Source organism: Poecilia formosa, unplaced genomic scaffold (assembly GCF_000485575.1).
Source record: "Poecilia formosa unplaced genomic scaffold, Poecilia_formosa-5.1.2 Scaffold14, whole genome shotgun sequence".
Lineage (NCBI taxonomy): Eukaryota > Metazoa > Chordata > Actinopteri > Cyprinodontiformes > Poeciliidae > Poecilia > Poecilia formosa.
The window spans coordinates 2,317,033-2,337,681 of NW_006799953.1; the positions used below are offsets into that span (position 1 = coordinate 2,317,033).

Consider the following 20,649-nt stretch of genomic DNA (forward strand, 5'->3'; position numbering starts at 1 on the left):
GTAGATATTTTTAGTATCTGGGAAATTGTTTCTAATGTGGACTACTTAATCTAAATGTCTTCCTCCACCATAATTTTCCCCTGCAGAGCTCAACTATAAGCTGACAATATCAATATCTGAAGCAAACTGGCAATCAGAAGCTGCTTGTGAAGACCACCGTTATAGTGGCTGCCAGGGGGGAATCCAGTTGCTAGGGGATTTGTAGAGCATGGCTCTCAGAGCCGCTGAAACAAGCGTCTTTTTGTACCATAACCACTGTTACTGCTAGCTCATGCATATTCATAGTTAGTTTCAAAACAGAAGAAAACACGCATTGTTTTACATTTTTGCTGAAAGCCGGCGGGTAATGATGATCACGCAAGCAACAAGCCTGGAAAGCTTTCAATTCAACATGACGAGCTCTTTAACTGGCGAGGTCTCACGTTCATTGACCGCTGAGGCCTTTCAAATCCCTCACATTATTTGCAATGTATTGGAAAATTTGATGTGAGCTAAGCAGCTACAGTTTAATTCACCGGTGGTGGGGATCCATCTTGTATTGACAAGATAATTTGGCTTTGACCTTCTGAGGCCAGGCCTCCCAAAGACCTTTCAAAGTGTCCTGTGGTGTCAGATAGCAAACTTGTCTGCAGATTCAATAGGAGGCTCTGAGCTGAATGCAAACATTTTTTTTGTGCAAGTTCCTCTCTGTGTCTGATCTGCTAACACCAATTGTCTGTGATCTGGGTTATCGTTTTTCACTGGAGATGTAATAGAAGAAGGTTATAATTTTGGTAGATTTTGTCAGTTTTTTTGTTATTTAAAATACTTTTTTTTTTTTTTTTTTAAACCAAGTGTGCATTTACACCAGCCCTGTTTAATCCGTTTCAATCGAACTCTACTCTGTTTGCCTAGGAGATCCGGTTCGTCAGGAGAACAAGCAATTGAACTTGAATGCCAAAAAAGCAAACTCTGGTCCGTCTAAGAACCTTGGTCTCGGTTCGGTTCACATGAACTCTGCCGCGGTTCGAATGCATATGTGGATGCAAGTAGACCAGAGACTGCCCCAAAAGCCAGAAGCAAAATATAGCGTGGGTCCATTCTGGTCAATATATTACCCTCTGCTCTGTGGGTTAGAGGAGGAGGTTGTTGGTTGCCATGGCAATGTAGAGTGAAGCTGATACACAGAGAAAGGAAAAGCAGAATATAAGTGGTTTAAGGTTGTTTTACACCTACTTACCACCATCATTTTCCCTTTGCTGTGGCACACTGCAGTCTCTGGGATTTTGAATTCACTAAACAACTGACATTGGATAACTGCCTCGAACTTGGGTATAGTCATAACAGTCATCAAATAGGATGAAATATTCCACAAAGGAGTCACAGTTGGATAAGTTTTAACAAACTAATTTTAACAGCGGCAATTATGTAAAATAAAATGATTGACCAATATAAAAGAGAAATTCGCTTAGTCCTTTTTCATCTTGACTGAACTGACAAAGGGAGAATATATCTTTCACATATCAAAACATCAGCAATTTTCTCAGCCATATTTTAGAGAAATTGGGTAAGAAATGAGGACTACGACTATTTTTTATTTCAGCTCGTCTCGCCTAGGAATACTGTGTGGTTTAGTGGACAGAATCTGTTGAAATGCTCTCATCCAACATAAACTTTACAGAAGACAGCAGATTGTCATTTTTGAATCTATACTGTCCTGTTACATTTTATTATATTTTTCATTGATCGTACAATAGCTTTTCATGTACTTTAGGTGTTTTGAGTTGAGTAGACATTAGAATCATGTTAGAGTGACATGCTTTGAAACCAGAGTCCCCCTACATAGAGCATCCACAGACCAAAATAGAAACTTAGAGTTCATAATGATTGTAAATGCTGTATCTCATTGATTATTTGATCAAAGTTATAAACAACAACAACAACAACAACAAACATTTAATTGCACAGTTTCCGAGTAAGGCTGGGAATGTCAAGAAAAAATGTAAAAATGACAAAACTGAAGAAAAAGAAAGATGATTAAAAGAAGTTCTGTGAATCTCAATGATTTAGAAATCTGGCTGTAAAGTTGCAAAAGTGTTTAAAGAGGTCTTTATCTGGGAGGTGCTCAGCCTTGTAAAATTGTAACAAAATCACTGAAAAACCGTAAGCACACTATACAATCAGTAGGCTACCTAGAAGGCATTGCCATATATTTTATTTTAATTCTTACAAATGTTTTCTCTTAATGAGAAATGTTTAAACAGAAATTCAGTTAAAGTCTAACTGCATTTAACTAGAGTGATTAAGCAGTTTTAACATCTGCTCTGCCATAGTTGTTATAATCTCCATGCTGTATCTGCAGTTATGAGAACAGCACATTTGCTACATCCTAGCTTCAGGATGCCCTCACAACATTCTTTCTGAGAACTGAAATTAAGACAATTGGAGAAAAGTGGTGCTCATTAAAAACAGACAACTAACCTCTGAGAAGCTCTCCAAAGACATGCCATTTTTGCTATTTCAGAGAAACTACGTCCAATCCTTTGCCTCTTTTAACATCTTTATTTTCATCAGTCGTTTTCTGGACTCATCTCTTCGCAGCCTTATGATTCATACGGTTACATGAGCAAGCTGGAGAATTTAGGACCGTAATTGTGAATGCAATAGGCAACCTTTTCGCTTTCAGACGGACATTTACAGCGCTTATTTAATTTACATATTCACAGGCCCATTTTCCTGTATTTTTGTCCTTAAACCATTTGCAATACATTCCAAGCTTACTGATTGTCTACACGAGTCATCCACTGACATCATGCACAACAAGAGAGATTATGTAGAAGAAGCAATACATTTTTTTCTTACCTGTTAAGGAGACTCAATAAAGGAATTGAAAGCATTTTATGACAGTCTGCCTTAGAGGCGTCTTATGTGCTGATATCTCTCCATGGGCTCAAATATCATTGAAATCAAATTACCTCCAATCATTTGTTGGAGCACTCGCAGTCCGTTCAGCACTGCTCGTGGACTAAAGTTACAACAATTGAACCTTCGTCTTACCTAACTGTCTGCAAGTGTATTTCAAGAAAACTTAAGGCGTTTTCGCACTGCAGGGAACGGTACGGAACGGATTGGTTCCAGCCCTGTTGTGTTCGCATTACACTGAGGGCGCCATCGAAGCGGTACCGGACGTCATTATTTTTGAAACTAAACAATGGTTTCGATGTAGTGGCCGACTGTACTCATTCATCAGCGAGTAAGTGGAGGAAAAAAAAAAACCTCATCATTAGACCAGGTGATTGCACTATATTCAGACGAATCCATTGCTACATTACAGTTTAGTGAGAGCCAGCTGTCAACGGAAAGTCAGCGTCTGACTCCATAACAGCCAGCGGCCAATCAGCTGTTGGTTCTAAGCAGAACCGCTTGGCCGACACGATTGGAACCACAGCTCTTGTGGTTCCATGGGGCCGGGTGGAACCAGTCATAAGTTGTAATGCGAACACGCTCGGAACCGTTCCGTACCGTTCCGTGCAGTGCGAAAGCGCCTTTAAAGTGTAACTAACCCTGCTCTGAAAGCTAAATCTCACCCTCGGAATTTTTTTTTTTCAAATTCCAGCAAAGTGGGCGGAGCCAAGAGACGGGGTCAACTGTGGAGATTAGTGAGGCACTGTTGTCAACTTATCCACTGTGTTGCTATGACAACTCTAATTATTATTTTCTTTTTTTTCCAAAACAACCTTTGTCATTTGTGCATAACTGAATCTTTCCCTGTGCGTGCATTTCACTCTTTATCCTGTAATTGGGGCCTGCCATAGCAATGCAGGTCAAACCAACAAAGGATTTGGTTTGGCTATAAATTTCAAAGTCAATTTTTAGCAAAATTTGTAATTATCAAGAAATAATAGCCAAATAGCCTGATGAAGCTTAGGTATTAAAAACAATAGATGAAGGATTCGAGTTCAGCTCTGACATTTCCGAATAACAATTTATCTCCAAAATAGCAGTTTATTAACAAAAATAATTCAATCTTCTTGTTAAAAAGGCTCAACAGCCTGATACAGAAAGCTTGGTTCTGCTTTGGTGACTAATGTGGAGCCACTGGAGATTATGGTGCAAGCAGAATTCTCCACAAAATTTAGTAAATGATGGAGAATGCTCTTCGTGTGACTGCTTTATGACAGAGTGTCTTCAGTTGTAAGTTTCCTCGAAGTCAATCTTTGTGATCCACTTCCAAAGATTTTTCAGTAATATTTCAGTGTTTTCAAGATATATGGTTAAGGATTTTTCTTCAAATGAATTGTTACCGGTAAATTCCTCCCAAAGAACAACTAATAATTAAAAACACACGTTGTATATTGAGTTGAATTGCTATTGTTAGCAATTATTCATTCTTCTCAACTTTGTATACATTTCCAAGTCACTTGTAAAACTTGGTTTTTAGTACACTTACTTTTTTTTTTCCAGAAATTACAATTTAACATAAACTAGGTGGAGAAATTGAAGAACTAACTGTAGCATTTTGTTTTACACAAGATGAAATATACGTTCCGTAAGTTTGATTAATTCTCACTCTTAGACTTCTCAGCTTGTTTAAAATCGCACATCTACTTACACTATTGAAAAACATGCTTCATCAATACTGTGATGAAGCATCATGAAACTACCCCTGTTGCCTTCACATCAATAGACATAACAGGTGCCTCTCCTTTCCTCAGAGCTTTTTAATATCTGCATCAGAAGGAAGATACTGTATATTATTGATAACCTCTGGAGATGCCAAACACAATTTAACAACTATTATGTCATAAAAAAAACCAAAAGATCAAAATGTGCTGTTGTGAATCATACAAAGACAGATGTGTGTTGCATTTTGGAAGCCGCATTGATCCAGCTTTCCCACCACCCCTTCAAAATGTTGGAGAGCGACACGCATGAGCTGGAGGACGCCACTATTAGACAGCCCTCTCCTCCACGGCTCCTTCTACGCCTTTATTGATATGTTATGTATGTGATGATAGCTTTTTCATAATCACTTTTCCTTGACCTCATTTACAAACATTCCAGAGTTGAGAAAACACGATAAAAATTCCATAAGCACTTGGGGAAAAGCAGACGTTGCTCTAATGAGAACCTGACTACGCCAGAGCCTTGCTGCGATGTGGCTCTGCTGCTCAAAAACTACAACTGAGGAAATTATATTTTCCACAACAAAAGCATTAAGTGCTTTGCCTAATGTGGTTTTATCAAGTTTATTCTCAAAGATATTGTTGTATCCACCTTTTTTTTTATTATTATTTGTTTACCATATCATTGTTTGTATTCAGAATTTTGAAATAAGTTATATAATAAGTTGTATATATAAGTTATATACAACATTGGAGATGCTGAAGGGTAATTTCTTCCCTTTTACACTTGGCATTTTTTTGATCTTACATTTCTTGATGGTCTTCACACAATTCACTGGACAAGTATTTAAAAATTGAAGTGGCGTTGGTGTGGAATATAATATTTTCATTTGCTTTAAAAATTCTATTTTACTGCTTTATAAAACAGTTTAAAAGCTGGGATGACGTTTCATATCAAAATATTTTTTCTTGCTTTGCAAAAGAATGCTGTCATTTGACTGACGACATATAGAAAATACCTACATTTGTTCATTGATTTGCATGAAGAGTACATTAGACGGAGATATTTAGTAGAATCACATTTCTGTATTTTTATTTTTTATTTGGCTTATTCAATTTTCAAATGTTTCCCGGGCCTGATTTTTATTGTTTTGCAGTAAGCCATAGTCATCAAATGGCAGAAGAGAATGCATCAGGTGTTTAAAGGGGGCTTTGTGCTAAAACATGCCAGGTAGTGAATGGGTCCTGAGGTTTCTGCATATCAGAATTAACAGAATGGATGAAAGTGTCCTTGATTTGTGACCACTAAAGTGTTACAAGTAAAGAAGTGGAGTAAATGGGTTGACTCGCCCTGAGCTCGTAGGGTCAAGACAATGCTTTTTCAAGCATTGTCTTGACCGGTCCACATCTGTGCACGCGGTGTGTATGCACAAGCTTTTGGGCATATTTCTCTGCTAGTGGATACAGTTATGTGTTCTCGTTGTGGAGAAAAGCAAGCACACAATGATCGTTTTCGACTGAAAGGAACCCAGCTGCATGCTCGGTTTTGCATTTGGTTTTCAAGTGCATGAACTCATTTCAATATCCATTGTGAGTTTTTCCTCAAGGTTTCCCACGTCTTTTCTTGTTTATGGCTAATGGGTTTTGGCAAAGGATGCTTTTTGACTGTATCAAACTGTCTGATCAGTCAGCCAATAACTGAGAAAAAGTTGTAGATTTTGCAACAAGCTGTCAGTTGCACAAAGTTATTAAAAAATGGCTTTGCTGAATTTTTTTCAAGACTTGCAGGAATTCACGATCAACTCATCAGGCAGCCGATTCTCAAATGAGGTTTCCAAAGCTTTGAGAATTTCTTTGTTTTTCTACAAACTCCCCGTGTTTTAAAATCAGATACAGTTTCTGTTAAGCACAACTAATCACCGGTTGGTTGTAAAGTACCTTCAGTGTAGATCTTGGTACATGTGAAATATGCATGACATGGTATTAGTGGGAAACAAATGCAACCTTGTTTATATTAAAATAGGACGTAATTTGGACTCAGTCACTGTTATGACTAGCAGGTTGAAACACATATTCATCTCCAGTGTATCATTGAATGTATTTATCAAAACATCAATAATTACCCTGGCTGTCGTGATCCACATCTGTTTGTGTTTTTCTTGATTGCAGTCAACTGTTTTCAGTTAGTCCCTGTTCTATTCATGTCTGTGTTTTCTGCTCACTTTTTGCCTGACCATCTGTTGCTCTTTGTCTCTCTTCATTACTGGTCCCTGCATTTCCCTTGGAGGTGATTATTATTTCAGTTTATTCAAAATAAACTCTCTTTACATGCGTCTGCTGATGACCTGTTTCCAGGAATCAGGAATTAACTGATGCCATACTCACCGAAACGTTAACTGATGGGTATTGTGATGTGGTCAGTGGTGGCTGTTGGAAATGCTGGTTTAATTTATTCAGTTTTTAGTAATTATTATATATTTTTTATTTTTCTAAATAGTATGAAAGTGGATAGATTTCTGTTTTATGATTTAGCCTTTGAGCGATGAAACAAAGACTTTAAAAATGAATGTTTATCTCTTTTTTTAAAGCAATTTGCAGCACCCAAGAAGAATAGAATTCAAGAAATATGAAAGAACAGCTGCCAACAGCTGACAAAATTATGGAAAGGTCAAACTTCAGTCTCTCTACCAGGGAGTCTTTTTTTTTATTTTTTTTTTTAACTGAGCACCTGCAAAAAAGCCACCAGTCACAAATTAGAGCCAATCCAATCTATCTACAGATAGAGCAGCAACTCAGGAAGTTGTAAGGAGTCAGCACCTTGCCCATTGACATTTCGGCTGAGTGGATATTGGACAACAGAGAGGCTTCAATCTAGGGCCTCGGGCTGCTGGACCACCTTTCTAATGATTAAATCCTCCCTTCCCTCTGTGGTAGTTGTGCTTAGGGCATCTGTAATGAGATGAACAAGTGATCACTTGCACATTTGCCTCACTTTAATAGCAGTCTCTTTAATTGTGCTGGAACCTGATCTTTCTTTCTGTGTTTGGTGCAGAGCAATCATGGGCTGGTCTGAAGATATGCCACAGTTTGAAAAGGTCACGGTTTCAAAATCCCCCAAATTTATCATCGTACTATCCCAGAAGCTCCAGCTTTTTAATGGTTCGTCAGAGCCAGAAAGTGCAGGGATTAAGTTAAGGCAGTTGACTTGTGAACCCACCTCCCTGTGTTTGATGGGGAAAAAAATAAAATAAAAAATAATAAAAAAGCTAAATATGACTTATAAGACCGACATTTTCCAACTAAATAAACGTATCAGGGTCTTTAAACAAATGGTAAAAGATAAGATGGCTAATAACGTTTTGACAGACTTTACTTCATGGATGCTCAGTGGGACTCAAATCTGGAAGTCAAGTCAACACCTTAAGGTTAGTTGTTGAGCTCTATAAACTATATCTGGACTAATTTGATTTTATGTCACTATGTGCAATCTGATCTCAAAGATACAGCCGTCATCAGGGAATACACATCATCTTCAAAACGTCAAAAGTAACATCAACATAGCATGGCGCAGGGTTTCCCAGCAGAACACTTTGGACTCCCATTCCTGGTTTGCCTTTTTCCTGTTATGCAGCTGATGCTTTGCCCATTTCTTTTTTCATACTTCTAACAAAGCAACTTTGAGAACAAAATGTTCACTTGCTTTCAAATACGATCACCCCAGATGCTGTGATGAAGAGATGAACAATGTTGGTCACTTCATCTGTCAGTGGCTACAATAGTATGTCTGATCATGCATATGGATAACAGAGGCAGGTACAAAGAATATTGAGTCAGAAGGGGCAAATGTATAGCTGTCTTTTATTAATAAATGCATACAACAACAAAAAAAGTCACTAAATCACACTTGTAATTTAACACTGAAAACACAGCCAAGTCTACTTTTTTCTTACCACTGCATTATTCTGTTTATGGTATATTAGCAAATACCATCAATTTTTGGAAACGTGATCGGCCTCCACAAACTGCTGCCAGCTTCCCTTTAAGGCCTCATTTCCAGTGAGTGGTTCTGCCATGGTCGGTGCGGTTCGGTAATGGATTTCATGGTCTGGTTACGGGGGGATGAACTCAAACGTCTAACCTTACGTCATACTAGTGGGACGAAAAACTTACCATACTTGTGAACGTCTTGTGCTTCTTGCAAGCAGGGATGTTTTTTTCTGTTCACCTGACAAAGGATTGTGTTGTGTGACACCAGTAATTCCACCTTAACCGTACTGTAGCATTGTCTTTTGGAGCTACAACTAAAATGGGCCAAGTAATGTATTACGGACCAGGGTGGGAACCACTGGTCTCAATCATATCCTCGATTCTCTTGCCTCTGTTAAAACAGTCTTTCACACGGTTTCTTACCTTTGCTAATGCTACTACTCCCTGGTTTATTTTGGAACTTCAGTCGATTAAGGATGAATGTTGTCAATTGGAGCAACTCTATAAAAAAAATCTGGTCTCGGTGTCCATAGTGACATAGACGGTTCTTATATATGACATTACAATTTTTTTATTTCTTAAACTAAATCAGTTTAATACTCTGTTGTCATCTCCTCAAATGAAGACAACACTAAGATGTTGTTTTCATTATTAAAGTATATTTTCCATCCCACTGATACTTCTCCCTCTTATTTGACTGAAACTTGTGATACTCATATGTTCTTTTTGATAGTAAATTCAAAAAGGATTAGTCAACAACTCTGTTATTCGTCTCCATCTCCTTCCTCCTTGTTATGTATTATGCACTCCCTCAGGTTAAGAGTCATCCTCGACAGAACTCTGCCATTTCACTCTCATATCAGTACCAATACCAGGTCTGCACACACCTTTCTTTCATGACATCAGTCGACTACCTTCTTCCCTTCCTCCATATCCTGCTTCCATTCTGGTCCAGCCTTGTCATGTCTCAAATTAATAACTGCACCTCTCTTCCCATTGGTCTGCCTCACAAATCCCTCTGAAAACGTCAAATGGTCCAGAGTTTGGCTGCCCATAACGTTACGGACCCCCCCTTCCCTCCCCCCTACTCGTTTTATCACATAACCCCAGTCTTGCAACAACTTCTCTGGCTTCTGAACATGTTCAGAATCCAATTTGAAATACTTTTGTACACATTCAAGGCCAACTATCACAACTCCCCTCCCTATCTGTCCAATCTCCTGCATATCGGAACTCATTCGCGCTCTCTCCTTTCTTCGTGTTGTATCTACCTCTCTGTTCCCTCTGTCTGCCTCAGTTCCATGGGGAACACAGCCTCTTCTCACTTTGCTCCCCAAATCTGGAACTCTCTACCTCCAGTCACGATGGATTGTCTTCAAATCTCAGAAAATAATTCCTTTTGGGAATAGATATATTTTGATTTTAAGAAGAAAAAATAATTTGTTATATAGTTACAGTGAACATGTCAGGAGGTATGATGAACAAGTTATGTAATGGGGTTGGTCAAGAAAGGTTTGGGGGTATTCTGAAGAAGTAAACACAGAAGTTGTACAAGTAAATCTGTACCACAGTTCAGCATGATTTGATTAAATAGGTTTATTTCCTCTGCCTAAGAGGAATGTATTTGTTTTCACATGTTCTCAGTGATACAAAGGAGAGAGCAAAAGGCATGGAGATAAGTTGACCTCTGCAGTTAAGGGTCTCACGGCCTCAGGTGTGGGACATTAACGCAGCTGTTGTTGAAGTTGTTATGCGAGACTGTGGCTCCAATTTATCCAAGATGTTGAAAAAGTTTGAAGTTCATAAAATAAAAAGTACAATTCTACAAGCTGTTGAATGGCACTAGTTGTAGTATTGTAGTCTTATTTACTGTCTTTTAAGGGATTGGATTCATCTTTACAAATGGAAAAAAAAAAAAAAGAAAAACAATTTGGGAATTAGTAATTGTGAAGGGATTTCATAAAGTAAGTAAGATGCTCCTAAAAAAATTCATGTCAAGCAATGATGTAGTTTATATAGGTTTAACTAGTAAGTTTATAGAAGCTGTGGATTGACTCATGTTTAAGGTGAGATACAAGATTCAGCCATGTTCAAAGACAAATGCTTTACATAACCTCAACCTGTAAGAAAGAGGAGCCCGTTAATAGGCCGAAAGGAGACAAACATTCAAATCCGTCAATCAGAGGCATGCAAGCGTGTGGCAGTAATTTTAGGGAAGCCATTTTTCCTTCCTTGTTTAATGTGGTAAAAGGTTGAAAAAGAAATCTCGGGCTGTAACCTTCAGACTACTTCAGACACCTTGTTTGTGCGTCTTTCAACTCTGGAAGTTGTTTGAGGTGAGTCACTTTTTATTCCGCAGCGACTTCAATTCTTCTTTAAAAGCGAGGGTGGATAGTGTTCAGCTGCTAATAGCCAATGTTATTCTCGGTATTAGCGGTTGTTAATTATAGTGGCCATTTTTCTTGGATGTGTTTTAGAAGGTTAGTAACTGCAAAAGAGGACAATCTCACAAACATGGTATGATGGTCATTATTTTCTGGCTTTTTAAGGGTTTATTTGGATCTCGAAGAAATTCAGTCTTGTCCGAGCTTGTTACTTGCAATGGCAATATTTATTTAAAAAAAAAGGAGACGAGGCAGTCTGTAGTTAAGTACTCAGACCATTCCATAGGAAACTCCAATATCTGGTATCAATAAATAACAAGCAGCCACACAGAAAGCACTCGTATAGTGTGGACCCCAACAAGTTCAAATTATTTTGATTTTTGTTTTTTTGTTTAGATTTTTTATTTATTTCTTTATTTATTCATTTAATCTTGTGAGGAAGAGGAGGGCAATTTAAGAACAAGCAATAGTAGATTGGATGAATCTAACAGAAAACCCCTACCAGTTTAAAAATAAAGCTGTCTAGAACAAGATGGATGCCAGGCACCAAACAAGCAGTTGAGATGGACGTATCCAAACAGAAGCGACTCGTATACATTGATTGTGATTTCTTTTCCTTGTTGTATTGTCAGCGTCAGTGCCAATGCAAAAGAGGACAATCTCACAAACATGGTATGATGGTCATACCTTGCATGCTATGCAGTTTGGTGGGAGAGAGTAAGACTTTCCATGGATAAGAGGAAGGCTGGATGGAGTTGTACAGAGGTGCTCTGTTTTTTTGTTTTTTTTTTCCTGTCCAACCTCTATTAGGGAATAATATACATTTATAATGCTGACCCCTTTCTGTTTAAATTCATTGACGATGAAATGAAAAAATAGCAAGTGCTAAATAACTAGATTGTTAATTTATATGCAAATTAGTAAAACCTGCTCTTCCCATGCTTTTCTCTCCAACGTTGTTACTCAATAAAACAAGAACCTAAACATGTGAACTCTAGAATTATTAGAAAACTCCTTTTTAAATGTCTGATTGATGCATTAAAAAAATATCCAAAGAAATATGACGCATTAAATAGATATTATAATGTTACTTATGTGGGCTTTTCAGAGAGAAAAGCCCACAATGGTCACTGAAATAACTCAAAACTGCCAAAAGTAAGGACAAATACAAATGTATTGATAATTAATAATTGAAAATCAGACATTGCTTTTGAATTGTGGTTTAACAATCAAAACAGGATCATTGAAAAAATGAAACTAATAAATAGGCCTAGGCAAAAATGATTGTACCAGTAACTTCATATTTATTTTTGGAGACAATCACTGCAATCAAACAATCTCTGTAACTCTCTTTTGACTTCTGCACCCATACACAGATATTTTAGCCCACTCATTGTGCACAAACTGCTCCAGATGTCTGAGGTGTGAAGGGCTCCTTCTCCAAATGGTATATTTCAGCTGTTTTCACATGATCAACACAATTTAGATCAGAGCTCAGAGAAGACCAGTTCAAAACAGTCCAATATTTTGCTCTTAGCCATTTTTGGATGTTTAGCCGTCTGTTTTCACATTATGTTCTCTTCTTGGTATTCTTCACTTTTGAGTCTCTGAGTATGAACTTGATGTGCTTTGCCAAAATGCTCCAGTTTTGTCTCATCTGTTAAGAACTTTCTCCCAGAAGCTTGTGGCTTTTCAATATGCATTGTGACAAATTATAGTCTTGTTTTTTTTTGTTTGTTTTTTTTATTTTTATTTCCTGTCCTTGTTGGTGATTTGTCATGACGTTCACTTTGGTTCAAACAACTATGGTGCTATCTGACTCTGATGTACACCTTTTACCCAAATTAGTTGACTTTACGAGGAAAATCGCATGGAAACCCATTCCCTTAAGCCATTCTAGTTTATGCACAATGGTGAAACTAAATAACATTAGTGTTAATGTAGAACCTCAATACAACCATAACCTATAATTTCTTTGGGGGTCATTCATATTATTATTCTCCATTCATATCATTTTTCTCTTCAGTTTGTCATCATTTTTCCTCTTGTTACCAGTGAGGTTGGCCACAGTTCTGTTGACTTTAAACTTCTGAAAAATTTGTGCAAACACAGTAACAGAAGCATCAAGCTGCTTGGAGACGGTCTAATTTAGCTTTAGCTTTAGCATATTTGTCTATTATTTTCCTTCTAGTTACCTGGGACAATACTCCCCTTTACTACCACACTAAACATGTGGTAAATGTTTAATGTGTTTGTCACCAAACAGAACAACAACTACTTGTCACCCGTTGAAAAGACAAACTCACTTTATTACAAGCTTGCCTTTCAAGAGGTACTATAATTTCTTCTTCTGTTGATGATATAAAAACAAAGATGGAAAACAGCAACATATTGTTTTTCTTTTAATTTACCCAAGGTCATTTTCAATAAAACGGCACTTCTTTGGAAATGTTGCTTATCTTGCCAAACATTTCTTTTATTTTCAAATTGCTATCTGCTGTAGTCTTTGATGGTGTGACAGGACCTCTCTCTCCCCCCCCTTATATAAAATATTAAAAAAAATAGATTGGTAAAAAGCGTGTATTTGTGGGACAATGGAAGGCATGCTACACAAAGATTATATTTGGCCTTTGATGGCATAGTTCAAGAATTTTGAAGTGAAATTCAGTCAGAAAGTTATAAACAGCATCTTACTTCAGCACCACGGGGACTAGTTTGGTATCTTAATTTGGTATAAATCCAGATTTGTTGTTTCTAGGTGCTGAAGCGAATGGTCAGTCTGAAACCAAGGGACTAAGACTGAATTGTTCCTTGTCTTTCCTAAAGCAACTTTAATATCAGAAAATGTAATAGCAGTTCGTGGAAATGCTGCTGAACAAACCTTTAAGGGCTTGTAACGTTTCCATTAAGCAGAACTTCCTTCATGTCTTGAGAACTATTTTGATTTGCATACTCCTTATGTATTAGCTAGCTACCCTTACCAGAATTACTTTACATGCTCTGTTTTTAGTATGCACAGATATGAGTGACAGTGCCCAAACCGGTAGAAAGTAGAAGTTAACTTCAACTTGGTTTCTTTAAGACCTTTAGCTTCTTTATCAAGCCCAGAGGACCCCAAAGAGCTTCACACTACATTCAGTCATTCAGTCATTCACCCCATTCTCACACACAAGCTACTGAACAGTAGCCACAGCTGCTCTGACCTCTGGCCACCGCCAAGGAGGGTGAAGTGTCTTGCCTGTCACTTGATACAACGACAGAAGCAGAAGGGAATCAAACCAACAACCCACCCACTGCAGGACAAAAACACTGCTTATGTCCTCTCATCATCCTTAGAAGTCCATGTTTTCAGAGACAGACAAACCTCAATGTGGTGGCCAGTTTGGTAAATTCTGACTATCTGGCAGATAATCAAAAATATGTGTTGCTGTAATTTTGTTCCCCACAGCATATTTTTACTGAAATCTTTGCCATTTGGGATCAAGTTCTGTGCTTTCTCTACGTCTCCCAATTGGGGCAAAGCAAGGCAGCAAAGATGGTGACAGGTTAACGAACACCTTCACCTCGTGCACACAGTTTGATTGACGTTAAACACAGCCCTGTGTGGTGAAAGTCTTTCCTGTTCTCTTCGTAGCCTTGGATACAAACTAAATCTCAGAACAGCATCTATTCTGCAGTGTTGACTTAAAAAAAAAAATCAATGAAAATCATTTTAGACTGTCTTATGAAAAAGAGAGCGTAAGAATATTAAGCAGTCCCTCGCAGAAACATTGAAATCAGATTTGTGCACATGTTAAATTATCTGGATTATGCACAGCTATTGTAAATCTGACACAAAAAAAATGCAAATGCAGTTCTCTCTTTATGCATCCACGCAACATTAGGCATGATCTACACAAAGGCTAGAGCTTTTGGCCACAGGTGTCCTTTATTCCTGCCACCTGCAGCTGCTTAGTGATGTTTTGTGTTTTCATTGAGTGATTTCACAATAGCTGACAGATTATCTGTTTCGTACTTTATTGTCATGGCATAGTGACAGTTTTAACACATTTGTAAAAAGAAAAAAAGCTTAAAAAAAGTTGTATAGTACTGCTTTAAAGGAAATCTGATACATGTTGAATGAACAGTGGCAGATGTAATACAAGAGTAAACCAGATGTAATAGTGGCTGCTTGCCATTATGAGCCACAGGAGCAAGTTGAGGTTTAAAAGCTGGTTGGTGTTTCACAGGTAAGCTAAATTAGGCCTAAAAGCACACAATCAGTGTAACTCTACACTCTTGCTATTTTGAACATGTCCCTTTCAATTAATGATTCAGTGAGTTTGTTACCAAAAATGGCAATCCACCTGCTTTTCATGTTGGACCTTACACCAATCATAATATTGCTCTGATCAGTATATTAATGCTAATAACAGTTTCTACATGAGGAATGAAAAAAAAGTAACTTTTTTTTTCCTGAAAGATCTGGCACATCACTAGATAAAAAGTGTGGCAGAAAAGGCTAAAAACATTTAACTAAATGTTGGCTCACATCTATTTATATGGTGCATCACCCCTAAATGGAGAGGACTGTAAAATGAAATTTCTCCAAGACCTTCAGTGGGAGTCTGTTTTGGTCTGACTTTGATTAAGATTTACACTGTGGCCCAGCTACATACTTTTTACTTAGCCTTCTTTTTTCTTTTCTTTTTTTTCTCTTTTTTTTTCCCCTGGCAAGGCTGTGTGAGGAATCAAAGAGCGCATTGCCTTTTCAGTGTTTGCAGACAACACGGCAGCTGTAATTCTGCCTCTGTTGGCAACAAAACATTCTTTAGTTGAAGCATATATGACCTGAGGGGAGACAATATTGCATATGAATATTGCTCTTGCTCCCGACTACTCCTTCGACTCTTGATTATTAATAATGCACAGCTATTACCGGCCATCTAAGATGAACATGGAAGCAGCGAAAATTACCAACCTTTCCCTGCGTTACGACAGGTGTCTGAAGCCAATTTGTTGCCCGTCACATATTTTATTGAAGGGATGCCCGTGGGAAACTCTTATCTGATGGACGCTTTCCAACAGCTTTGTGCCGACTAAAAGGCTTGGAAAAGTCAACCATTTACCTCGGCCCAGAGGTTTGGGATGGGGCTTTGTTTGTGTGGAGCTCAAAGGCTTAGAAAGGCCAAATGCTTATCATAAACCAAAAGACCTTTAAGGCCACCTGCTCACAAAATAAAATCTGTTTTGTGATTTTGGAGCTGGTGAGTAATGCTGCTGTGAGTGGACAAGAAAGACATCCAGTCAGTCTTTATAATTTGCTCCTGGGTGCGCTCCTATTGTTATCGTTTTTGGCTGTTTTTTCAAGCCGTTTGTTGAGACTGAACAACAAAATCTTACGCTTCTTATTTCTTGTTAGAACTAATTCTTTGCTACGTTCAATTCTTTATATAACAAACTTCACGTCTAGTCTTTGGCACAAACCTCTTCATTTGTCTCCATGAAAGCGTTGGTGACTGATACACACACACACACATATATATATATATATATATATATATACATTGATGAAAATATATATATATATATATATATATATATATATATTGATGAAGAGCTGTTGTGTATCTGCATCTCCTCCTTGATTTCAAGGTTGCTCCCTGGCATGTCTGCGTTTTTTTTTTTTTTTCCTTTCGTTGATCAAAGAGATACCCAGACTGCCCTCCAACCTGGTTGTCATGGGAACAAATGTCACATGACCTAAAGTGAGACAAACTTTGGATGAGAGAGGATTGGCTCTCTGGAGGGCGTCAGTCCCCCTCTCAATTCATTTGACATGGTTACCTAGGAAACAGAGCTGTGAGACAGGAAGCCGAGAGAAGATGTAAGCCCCTGTTTGTTTGGATAAGAGCGAAGAAGCTGCCTGTACTCCAGGCGTCGAGAGGATGGGCTGTTAACTTGACGATCTTAAACATGCAGCAGGAAAATGCCCACCTATTTGTCCATCAGTTTGCCCGTTTGTATTTTAATGCACCTGCCCGCAGTTCTGCACAAGAAGTATAGAAAACAACATATCAGGACTATTTTTGGGGAGTAGAAAGTTCTTAGCGATTCCCCTGAGATCAGAGACCTTAATTATTGAGCATTTAACAACAAGGTTAATGGGTTAATGGAAGAGGATGCTTGATGCTCCCAGCTGCCTTACATGGACTGATGCTCACATTTGATATTGATGGCCTTGAGAATGAGTCTGACAGTCCCTCAATAACAGTGACAGCCCATGTACGGATGGAGGGTGGTAATCAGTTTGCCTTGGGATGTTGTACAGGTCCAACCAGCTGTCAGTCTTCTCAAACCACAGTCACTATCTGGGAGGCCCAGTGCCACTTCCTGATGAGGGTGCTGCTATTTGAGTAATAACACCAAGCAGTGGACACTTTGTTAATAAAACAAAATAGGAAAAGTCTGGCACATATTTTAATTATCCACCTTTTCTTCAATGTCAGTCTCAGTCCTTCTATTCATAGTCTCTAAAATCTTTAGGCCACACCCTCCCTCACTACAGCATTTGTTTGCGTACAATAATAATTTGCATGCAAAATTGTTAATGAAACATAATGTATCATTAACATTTTGACCATGTTAATGACAGTCAAAATCACTTGCCTTGTAATTGCACACACTGGATAGAGACCGAAAGTCTCAGTCTGACTCTACGTACATCTATTTCAAGCCTTGCCACAGATACCCAATTGAATTTAGGCCTGCACTTTGACCGAGGGCATTCTAACACATTATGATCTGTTCGACACCCCTCCATTTGTAACTTGTGACCTGTATTTCCAGGCTCGTGTCATCTGTATTATGTAGGTTCTTCCATCTTTTCATCAAATCTCTCCAGGTCTGAAGAAAAGCATTCCAGCAACATAAAGCAGCTGCCAAGGTGATTACCAGTGGAGAAATGGTGTGTTAAAAGAGTTGTACAGATTTAGATTCCATACATGGCGGTTGACATGCAGACCAGAAAGTTTTGTGCTTAGTCAGTGGCATACTGCAATAAGGACTTCTCATAGTTTTTCTTTCAGCTCTGCCTTTTCCTTTCGTCACTTATCCATGCCGGCAGCCTGGAATAGCTGCGTAATACTTTGGCTCACAGTCGTCACCCTAACATCAGTTATTGCTGACCATCTGTCTTTGCGATGTTGATTATTCACTAATGTTCTCTAGTAAACTTCCCTACCTTTTGCAGAGTAACTGAATTTTTATACTGAGAGTAAATTACACAAAAGTGGATACTGGATTTTATTTACACATATCAGAGAAATACAAATGCAAGAGTCACTTTTAAAGAATTTTATTTGTAAAATAATAATAAAAAGGAAAATATTCTGTTCATTTTCTCTACAGTTGTACACTACTTTTGTTGATACGTCACATACAATACAAACAAAAATTCATTGACATTTTTGATGTACTATAACAAGTGTTAAAACGTTTTTGGGGTATGAATACTTCCATTATGTGCTGTATTTTTAACTCTGCTTGTTTTTGAACCAACCTCTGCTTCGGTATTACACAATACGAGAGCATTATTACAAGAGCAAAACAAAACAAAACAAAAAAATTAATATTACCTGCTTGTAGATACTATTTATAGGGCAACAGGCCAACTGCCTGCTCTGTATTTTTTATTCGTGCTGCATAATGATGAGAACAACCATAAATGGAAGATCATGCGCATTCCTAGTCTTTTTTAATCTCATATCCTAATATAAAGGAAGCAGAAACCTTCTGCACACGAAACAACAAAAACAAAAAAACAATATTGTACTGTATTAACGTTTGTCTGTATGTGAGCACCGGCTCTCTTATCAGCGACCCACTTATTTTAATTGCTTACCCACAAATACAAAGATGGAAAAAAAAAAAAGAAAAATCTAAACAGCACATAGTTATTCATGCCCCAGCCTTACATGCACATAAACAAGGAGTATCTCCCTATTAACGTTTCATGCGATCAAGGCCTTTCTCTCATGTAAAATCATGAAAGAGAATACATTATCAGCGGCAAAAGCACAACTGCGTTACATGTAAAAACAAAAACGTGGAACTCAAAGAAGGGTTTAAACAGATTCTGACCCAATAATCCCAAAAAAACAAGAAAGAAAGAAAAGAGAAGCCTTTCCAGGATTTTCAAGTCTTGATTAATGTCACATTCCTTCTGCTATCCTCCAGCAGGATCCTTCATGACAGAGATTCATTGTATTTTAATCAAATTTATTCTCTGTCCCACTTTTAAAAGCAGATTTACTTTTGCTCAAACTTGTCTTGCAGCACATTTTCTCTCAGGAACAACTTGTGATCTATCCCTTCAGTTTGTGACCTGTTACATGTTTACCAAATCAGACAAGCTGGTTCCCAGACATCACTTCAGATGCAGTACAAAAAAAAAAATGTACCAACTGCCTACCGCCAGCTGAATAATGATATGTGTTGCTTTCTTAACTGTGCCTAGCAATCAACTTGCTTCATTTAACCTGTTGGAAGAGGCACTGCTATATGGCTTTAGAAGCTGCAGCATATTTCTTCAATCAGAAAGCAATTTAAGACTTGACTTTGAGGCTTGTCTCAGTGCTTTATATTTTCTTGTAATATATATATATATATATATATATATATATATATATATATATATATTTATTTATTTATTTATTTTTTCCCCCTGTGCAACAGACTTTAAGATGTCTCACTCATTATGTGAGGTTAATCTGTATGAAAACAGAAGGTCATCATTACTCCCTCTTCCAACTCTCTTTTGTTAATGTTGGCGGAAGGACTTTGCCCATGACGATTAAAGGTATGGTCTTAACGGTTTAAGTGTGGTACTTTTTCAATTTTATTTTTTCAACCAAAGAAGGAGGATCGAACAGGGACACACACAAGACTGTCCATCGCTCTTTGGGGGGTTGGGGAAAGGAAGGCGTTCACAGCAGGAAGGAAAACACAGGAGGGCCTGGCATGGATGCAAAACCCCAGCGGGAGCAACAAGTTTGTTTCTGAGAGAAATTCATCTGATCAAGTCGAAGACTGTGATTACGCTCCTCTCTACAGTGCATTATGTTCCGTTTTTTTGCCTTCAAACAATTCTCTCAGGTCCACTGCTATATTTATTATTATCTGCAAATGCTTGTTACTCACTGGCAACTAACTCTGATTTTGTGTATTAAAAAAAGCAAAACGTTGTCGACGTACCAATGTTCCACAATAATGGATTTCATTATCTTGTAATTCAGTAAACTAACTATGACGGCTAAGGTGCTAAGGTATAGTACATAGTGTAAATTCTCTGTTTGCATAAGGCAACCAGGCAATTTTCTACCACTTTATTTGCTGATATTTTCTTTTAAAAATGTAACAGAGAAATATAAATAAATAAAATCCAGCCTTAGAGTGTGTTGTGAAACTTTGTCTGCGGTTGAAACATGCACCTTCAGTTTCTACGAGACCACACAGAATAGCTTAAATTGACACTTATAACTATTTAAAATGCCAAATATACATTAATTGGTATTAACATGTAGTGCAAATCATTTCAAAGAGGGTTATTATGCAAGATTTGCTCTTGTGGCTACAGCCAACAAAGAAAAATTGATGGCGTTTCTGGATTGGCTGTTTTTTAAACAGGCAACCGA

At 37.8% G+C, this 20,649-nt stretch overlaps 1 long non-coding RNA gene across 1 annotated transcript in view; it reads left to right on the forward strand.

The window, feature by feature from the left end:
* LOC103133923 (uncharacterized) overlaps window positions 1-20,402 on the forward strand; it is a 67,081-nt gene extending 46,679 nt beyond the window's left edge. The window contains exon 5 of the long non-coding RNA XR_475790.2: window positions 19,691-20,402. This is a non-coding gene — a long non-coding RNA (uncharacterized LOC103133923). The remainder of the gene's footprint in view (window positions 1-19,690) is intronic.
* The last annotated feature ends 247 nt before the right edge of the window (window positions 20,403-20,649 follow it).